The sequence below is a fragment of the Dipodomys ordii genome, unplaced genomic scaffold, assembly GCF_000151885.1.
Source record: "Dipodomys ordii isolate 6190 unplaced genomic scaffold, Dord_2.0 Scaffold10, whole genome shotgun sequence".
Classification (NCBI taxonomy): domain Eukaryota; kingdom Metazoa; phylum Chordata; class Mammalia; order Rodentia; family Heteromyidae; genus Dipodomys; species Dipodomys ordii.
The window spans coordinates 15,449,063-15,458,451 of NW_012267226.1; positions in this window are offsets into that span (position 1 = coordinate 15,449,063).

Below are 9,389 nucleotides of genomic sequence, written 5' to 3' on the forward strand. Positions count from 1 at the left end.
CACTATTAAGTATCCCATCACAGCTGAAGGGGGACATTCAGAAATCATATCCCAACCATTACACATGCAAGTTTACACACACACACACACACACACTCGTGCGTGCACATGGAAGAAGAGATGCAAGGGCAGGTGATATCCAGAAGAAAGTTAATAGGGTGAGGTATTGTACTTGTGTGTCCAGATTAGAGAGTGCTTACGGAGCTGAAAGCCAGAGCTTAGCCACAAACCATCTAACAAACTAGATAGCAATGCCCAGGAATCTTCCTCTGAGATCAGAACATTACCTCCAGGAAGACCGAATCCCTAGAAAAAGTGTTTTAGGTATAGAAAGAACTTGAGATAGATAGGTAAGTAGGTAGATAGATAGATAGATAGATAGATAGATAGATAGATAGATAGATAGATAGATAGATAGATAGATAGATAGATGAATATATATATATATATATATAGAGAGAGAGAGAGAGAGATATCCCTATGTCCATGTGTGTCTGTGTGTGTGTTCCTGTGACAACTTTGGGACAAATAATTGTATAATCTTGCCCTAGGGCTAATTCTTTCCTTGGCTCCCAGCCAGAGTCTGCAAACACACATTCTAAGTACTGCTTTACAGAACCGATTCCTATGTATCTTGATTAAATATTGACAATAGTGCTACCTGCCTTATCTTGATTCAATGAAGAGGGAAGGAGTGAGGCGGAACTTACTCCCACAGCACAGCCAGGGATGCTGTCGGACACCAGCTTAGTAAAGACACTGTTCTAAGATGCATAATATCTAAATCCACACTCCCAGATAAAAACCAGCCTTATGGATTTGAGACCAGAAGACAGAAGCACCCTTTGGTCATCTGAGTTCTAGGGGAGACTAGCATAGTAGTAATGTCACCTGCAAAACTTAATACATCACTCATTAACTTCTTACCAGCAGGTTAACTTTGTGTGTATGGCGGGGGCAGTCGGGGGGGTGAGCTTGGAAGAAAGATTGGGGAGCAACTACCTAAAGCTGCCGACAAATCTAGCCTTCCAGCCCAGAGGTCAGCAGCCTGCCCAAATGCAAGGCGTTCAAGCATCCTAGGCCTTAAGGATGGTGAAGCAGGGTGAAGATCCTAGGGGACAAAGTCATCTTCAGTTTCCAGCTTGCCCCTTCAAGCCTTTCTGTACCATCCAGGGCCCTGGCCTCTTATTGTGTGTTCCCCGACATCCTTTCCACTAAAGGGATAGCACTGCAATTCACTTCTGCCTCTGGAGATGAGGAACAGGGTGGTCCTGTCACAGAGGCTTCGCTAGCAGAGGTCATTTGGGTCTTCCACACAAAGAGAACTTTATTTATTTATTTTTTGCCAGTCCTGGGGCTTAAACTCGGGGCCTGGGCACTGTCCCTGAGCTTCTTTTGCTCAAGACTAATACTCTACCCACTTGAGCCACAGCGCCAAATCTGGAATCGAAACCCAGGGCTTCATGCATGCTAAGGTAAGCACTCTACCACTGAGCCACATTCCCAGCCCAAACAAAGAGAACTTTAAATGGCAAGAGGCATAGCAGTCCCCCTAAAGAAGGGGAACTTAAAGTAGGGTGCTGACATCAGGCCTCTTACCTCAGGTGAGGATGCTGCTACACCCCTGAGCCAAGGTTTGTAGTTCCCCAGGGTACAGAATTGAATCCAGTCAGGAACACAAATTCACAATTGAGTTTTCTGTTTATACTGTGCCCTGAGACTCTTGTTTGCCAGCTCTCTGGTTCAGTGCCATTCCTAATCCTCTTCCACATCACAATAGGTAGTAGCTTTCCTGGGCACTGGATCCCAGGCAGATGGAAATTTGTTCACTCTTATTAGAGTTCTAGGGTTTTAGAAGAGGCTAACCTCTCTAGAACACCTGTACAGGTACAGTTTCCACAGTTTTCAGGAAGAACTCACTTACAATCATCACAGCCACCCATCACACCACATATCAGGCTTGTTTTGCATATATTATCTAATCTAATCCTTAAGGAAATCATTTGAGGATCTACTTTATAGGTAGAGAAACTAGGGCAGAAAGGTACTAAGCAACTTTGCTTTTTTTTTTTTTTTTTTTTTTGGTCGTGGGGCTTGAACTCTGGGCTTGGGCGCTGTCCCTTCAGCTCAAGGTGAGCACTCTATCGCTTGAGCCATAGTGCCATTTCTGGTTTTCTAGTGGTTTATTGGAGATCAGAGTCTCATGGACTTTCCTGCCTGGGCTGTCTTTGAACTGTGATCCTCAGATCTCAGCCTCCTGAGTAGCTAGGATTACAGGCGTGAGGCACCGGCGCCTGGCCCAACTTCTCTTTTGATCACATGGCTACCAAGTGATACAAGGCTAGGTTGGACTGTAGATCATGTGACCTCCAGGCCATGTTCACAGTCAGACATTAGAGCTGAACCTGCTACAAGATAAAGAGTTTGCAATACCATAAGCACTATACAAATGCCTGTTCAATAATAAAATGCTTTGTGGCACCACAGAAGACTGTGTGTCTATATTGTCAGGATGAAAACTGGGAAAGATGCGATGGAGAAAGATTGAAGAGCCCTTCTACCCACTGTGGCCCTTTTAACTCCTGACTTCACCCCTAATGGCACGTGGTGAGAAGGAGGTGAGAGTCATCCTCAGTATAATTCTCACCTCAGACACAGGATGCTGTCAGGACTTTGCTGCCCCTGGGGATGAGGGGAGAAAGGAATCTACAGATCCTGAGGAATATCCCACCCAGACCCCCTAATCCTCAGAGGTTAATGCAGCTGCAGTTTGTTTGCATTGGGATTTCAGGGCACTGCATCTTCCAGGAGATAAATCCGCATTATGCAAATTACGTGTGCCAGGATTCTCCAGAAATTACTAAGCCAGGGAAGTTGGGAAGTTATCCAACTGTTTAACCCTTTTCACACGCCTATAGAGCAAAAGTTTTCACAAATACATAGTCCCAATTAGTATTTCCATCCCATGGGTCTGGTTGGAACAGCCAATGCCCAAGAGGACCCCACAGCTTGGATACCTGGGGCTTAGACTCCCAGGAGGAAGAAAGACCTCTTCTAGGGAATGGCATAGCAGCTGGACACAATAGTTTCTTTTGAGACCTTTATCAACAAGTCATATAATCTTAAGGTAGGCAGTCAGTGTAGAGCATTTTATCCACCCTTCTGTCTCCAGGCTGAACTGCACCGTACATACAGCGGAAGGGTAAATGTATATACAGCTAAGAGTAAATGGCCAATGTTCATTATATATGTGTTATAACAATGATATTCAACCTAGCCTGACCTCTGGTACTATTATGATTCTTCATTTCAGCAATTCTGACAATAAGTGTCTCTTCATGTATACAAGATCACCAAAAGCTTTTCTTCATAGCTAACTTGAGTCCTGGAATAGAACTGTGATCACTCTTATCTTTAGTTGACAGAAAACGTACCACCTCTCCATATATGCTTCCCACATTTTCCTTACCTATCAAAGGGCAGGCCACATTGGATCCCTCTAACTTTCCTTCAACTTAATCTATGAAGAAAAACATAGGATAGTGGCCAAAAGCCCAGGAACTGGAAGAAGAAGAAAGAAATCAGGCTCTGGTTTCTTGATGTATCTATGCATAAAAGAAAACAAGATAATTTTTGCCTATAAGACTGCTGTGAAGCTCATAAGAGAGCATACTCACCAATCTCTTTATCAGTAATATACTGTATAAAATAATTCAGTATCAGTAATACACTGTATAAAGTAATTCAGTATACCCAGAAAGCTGAGCAAATATTAAAGCATTAGGAGGCTAAGATGGCTATATCAATATAAAAAGTAGACTTTGAGACAAACAATATAACTAGAAATAGAGTGATACTTTATAATCATAAGTCCATTGATTAAAAAGTAAATGACAACCGTACATGTGTTTATACCTAATAATAAAGATTCACCATATACAAATCAAGAGTTAACAGAAGTAAATGGAGAAATAAACCAATCCACAGTTATAGTTAGAGATTTTAACAACATCTCTGAGCAGTTGACAGATAATGAGACAAAAATAATCAGCAATAAGCACCGGTGGGTCATGCTAGCTACTCAGGAGGCTGAGATCTGAGGATCGAGGTTCAAAGCCAGCCTGGGAGGAAAATCCATGCGACTCTGATCTACAATTAACCACCAGAAAACTGGAAGTGGCATGTGGCTCAAGTGGTAGAGTGCTTGCCTTGAGCTGAAGAACTGAGTGACAGCACCCAGGCCCAGAGTTCAAGCCCCACAACCGGCTAAAAAAATAGAAAATTTAAAAAAAAAATCAGCAAATTCGCAAAAGACATGGACAGCACTATCAGTCACTATAACTAAATTAATCTTTAGAAAACTCTACACTCAACTATACAAAAAACTTTTGTTGAATATAATATGGTATGTTAAGCAAGAAAGACTAAATATTAATCCATGAAACAAGGCTCAGGGCATATTAAATGACTGAGATCTTACATCTTTTCTCATACTGAGATTAAACTACAAATCAGTGATATTTCACACTCTAGAAAGATATTAAAATATTTGGAAATTAAAAATATAATATAGCTAAATAACCCATGAGCCAGAGAAAGAAGTACAAGGAAAATTTCTAACTAAATATAAGGAAATATGTCAAAACTTGTAGACTGCAGCTACTGTACTACTAAAGAAAAATTTGTAGATTTAAGTATGTATATTAGAAAAGAAAAAAAGGGCACCAAAACAAAACCAATAACCTTAGGATATATCTTTGAAATGTAGTTTGGTATTCTCAAGTAGGAGAAATTTTTTTTTCCCTAAGAGACATTTGGTAATATCTATATACACTTTTGTTGTTGTCAGTAGGAGACAATTACTAGTACTAGAGTTAGTAGTGCTAAACATCCTGCGATACATACGACAACTCCTTGCAACAAATAATTGTCCACTCAGACATACTAAGTGTCATGGTTGAGAGACCCTGATCTACTAAAAGACAAAGACCAAATTAAGTAGAAGAAAATAAATTTTAAAAAAATGGTAGAAAAAAAATAAAGGCACAAAAATAGACGTCTATAAAACAATAGTTACATAGTCACAATTGGTTTCAAGTCTAGGGATATAGATCAGTTGTAAAGTGTTTGCTTACATGAGCCATGCCCTGGATCAGGCCCCCAGCACCTCAAAAATTATTTGATTAATTAACTAACTAATTAATTAATTTTAAAAATCAGCTTTAAAAAACTCTAACCAGGGGCTGGGAAGGTGGCTCAGTGGTAGAGCGCTGGCCTTGCATGCCTGAGGCCCTGGGTTTGATTCCTCAGCACCACATAAGCAAAAAGAAAAAAGCCGGAAGTGGCGCTGTGGCTCAAGTGGTAGAGCGCTAGCCTTGAGCTGAAGAGCTGAGGGACAGTGCCCAGGCCCAGAGTTCAGGCCCCACGACCGGACCCAAAAAAAAAAAAAAAAACGAAAACTCTAGCCAGATAAGCTGACGTAGAAAGAGAACATAAGTTGCCAATATCAGTAATGATAAAAGGCCTGTCTCTACAGATTCTATAGTCATTAAAAGAATAATGAGGAAATACCATGAACAATTTTATGACAATAAATTCAATGAGATGAATAAATTTCTTAAAAAACACAATTAACTAAGATTCATATAAGATTAAATTTAAAGTCAGACTAGCTATTTACTATTAAAGAAATCAATTTTTAATTTGTTTTAAATTCCCATACAGAAAACTCCAGACCCAGATCCTTGCATTTGTGAATTATACTACTTTAGGGGGAAAATAGCACCAATCTAAATAAAGTATAGCAGAAAATAGAGAGAAAAAATTCCTAATTCATCTCATGTGGGTACCACTATTTGAAAGCAAAGACTGATGTAGACATTATGAGGAAATAAATTGGAAGCCAATAGTTCTCATGGAACAGATGAATAATTTTTACCAAAAAAATAATGCATTATGACCAACTAATGTTTATTCCAGGAATACAAGAGAATTTTAACTTTCAAGAAATCCATTGCCCAGGGATAGAGTGCTCCTCAGCAAACAAACAAGCAAATACTACTATGAATGTAATTTACTATATTAAAAAATACAAGAGGGACAGACACCAGTGACTCATGCCTGTAATCCTAGCTACTCAGGAGGCTGAGATCTGAGGATCACAGTTTAAAGCCAGCCCAGGCAGGAAAGTTTGTGAGACTCTTAACTCCAATAAACTACTAGAAAACCGGAAGTGATGCTGTGGCTCAAGCGGTAGAGTGCTTGTCTTGAGCTGAAAAGTTGAGAGATAGCACCCAGACCCAGAGTTCAAACCCCATGACCGACAAAAAAAAAAGCAAGAGAAACATGGATGATTATATCACTAGATCAAAAAATCATGACAAATTCAACAGATCTATGATATTTAATGCAAAAATATTGGAAATAAAAGGGTACAGTACTTTCTCATGCTGACAGAAATCTATGAAAAGCCAACAACTAATATCATATTTAGTGGTAAATATCAAATGCTTTCTTGTCTCAGATTAGCAATGAGGTAAGGATTTTGTCTCTCATCATTTCAATATTGTACTAGAGATTCTAGCCAATGCAATAAAATAAGAAAAGGAAAAAATTTAAATATAGCTTGCAAAGGAAGAAAGAAGCCTCTGGTTAGACAAAAAATATTAACAGGTAAATCCTAAGGAATCTACAAAATAAAGCTATTAGAACCATAAGCAATGCAAAGTCAAGGCCCAAAAGTGAATTGTATAGCCACACCCAGCTGAACAGTTTTAAATGCACCAAACTACTTTTATAATGGCTAAAGAAGTAAGGTCTACTTGAAGATGGAGTCTCTGGAGCAGCACCTGTGCCAAGGAAAGACATGTAGCCCCCAGACTACTAGGGCTTCAATTCTAGCCAACATTTACCTGTGGCTGGTCTCAGTAGTATTGGACCATGAGCTCACATCAGCAACAAGCACCTCATAGCATTATTGATCTGGTGTAGGTTCTTTCCCAGGACTATGCCAGTCTTCGTAAGTGTGTAACACGGCTAGGTGGCATTTGTGGCCAGAGCTGCAACGTAAGAGCTCAAGGATGGTGATTCTACCACAAGCTTAGCAAAATACTATAGTATCTGAGCAGAGGCCAGGACCTCTGGGTGAGGTATCTGTCTCTATACCTGCCCCACAAGGACTTATGGAGGTGAACTACACTCTCTAGGTACTTCTGGTCATTATGATTACTTATTGGTAATAGAAACTATATAGATTGGTTCTTCATGAACAACCCAATCATAAAGTTAAGGTAACCTTGGGCTTGGATCACCCCCTAGTGCTGAAAAAGTGAAAACACACCAACAGCAGATTCCTACCAAATCTGGATGTGGGTGCCATCCAGTGCTGAAATGATGCAAATGACTGCACACTCAGTATAATTATGAGTATACCTAGGATTTCTAGAAAGATGGGCTCACACACAGACTCACACTCATAGAGTTTGAAGTCTGGAATCAATGTCAATGCCTAATCCTTCAATGCTTGAATGATGCTGCATGCCAACAAACATCAAGAGCAGTCAGAAAACCATTGCTTCAAAATAGCATGCTAGAAATTGACTGGATACTAAACAAAATGGAAGAACTCTCTGAAAACTCAATGAGCTTGAAAAATATTCAATTCTTTAACAGAGAAAAACAAAAAGGGAAAAAAGCAGTTTAAACAATCAAGCAGAAATCCTTAAATTAAAAAAATACTCAATAAAATTTAAAATATGCAAGATAGATCAACAGAAAAAAAGAATTTGGTCAGAGAGAGCTATCTGAAAGTTGACAGGCAAAAGAAGAAAAAAGAATGAATGAAGAGAAAGAAAAAAAAACTTAGAACTTTGGAAGTTTTAAAGAGAAAATATTTGGGTGCTTGAGATTCAAGACAGAATGATGAAAGGGTGGCACTGATCAAGATTCATTGTATTCACATACTATTTTGTTGAATAGCAACTCCTTTTCACAGCTACTTAAAGACAGATTAAAAATAAAAATTAAAAAAAAACAGATCCAAAGCAGACATCAGTATCATTCCGGAGGCCTGCCTATGTCACATTCCATAAACAAATATATGTTGATAGCTAACAGGCACATGGGGAAAAAGGCTCAACGTCACTAATTACTATTTAAGCCACATTAAAACCACAGTGAGATATCATCTCATTCCCTGTGAAGAGCTATTATCAAGGAAGCAAGAGATTAACAAGTGTTGCTAGAAATGTGAGGAGGAAACATTTGTACATTTCTGGGGGAAATACAAATTAGAACAGAAAACTTATATGGAGTTACCTTTAGACACTGAAACTAGATCATACAATCCAACACACCTGCTTCTGAATATTTACCCAAAAGATGTGAGAGAAGTATACTCAGGAGATGCTCACACTCATATTAATTGCAGCACTGCTCACGATGACCAAGTTACAGAATTACTCACCAATAGATGAAAGAGTTCATACTCACATATTCACAATGGAAAACTTCTTGGTCTTGAAGAGAAGGAAATCCTTTCATTTGCAACAATGTGGATAGAATTGAAGAATATTATGCTAGGCGAAATAAGCCAGGCATTGAGGGATAAATATGGTATGTTCTCATTTACATGTGGAATCTAAAAGATAATTCAAAGTCATAGAAGCAGAGAGTAGAATGCGTTGGCTACAGAAGCAAGAATGTAGAAGAAATGGGGAGATCACAGTCAAAAGTACCATCAAATCTCAGGCAGGAAGAACATGGGGTACTTTTTTTTAGATCTGTTTCATAATATGGTGAATATTATCAATTATAGGTTATTATACATTTCAAAATTGCTATGACAGTAAAATTCAAATGTTCTCACCACCAAAAAGTATCTGAAGTATTGACTTGAGATAATCAGTCCACACTATTCACAAATCATAATAACATTGTACGTCTCATGACTATATAATTATAAGATGTCAATTTATAAAAAAAATTAATGTAGATGTATCAAATGAATAAAATACCTTCCACAGCAGCCACAGCTGTTAGACTAACAAACAGATTAAGAACATAAGCCATATTTCCACCCAAGCATTGCAAGAAAGCATGTGAACCAACAGTCTACGTCAATAAGTCAAATAAAGGAAGCGCCAGTGTGATCAGTCAGCTTGCAAACATTCATACCAATATTTAGGAGCAGGTGATAAGAGAATCGCCCAACTTAATTCAGGTCAACAAGGAATCATTGTGTATCTCAGCTTTTACTCCAACCAAAATGATTTCAATTAATACAAAGTAAATTCTCCCTGGTTTCTGATGTCAGAAAACTTGTATTTAGCTTTAGAACATGTCTTCAAACTTTCATTTGGAATTGGGTGCAGTTTGAGGTCTAGGATCTT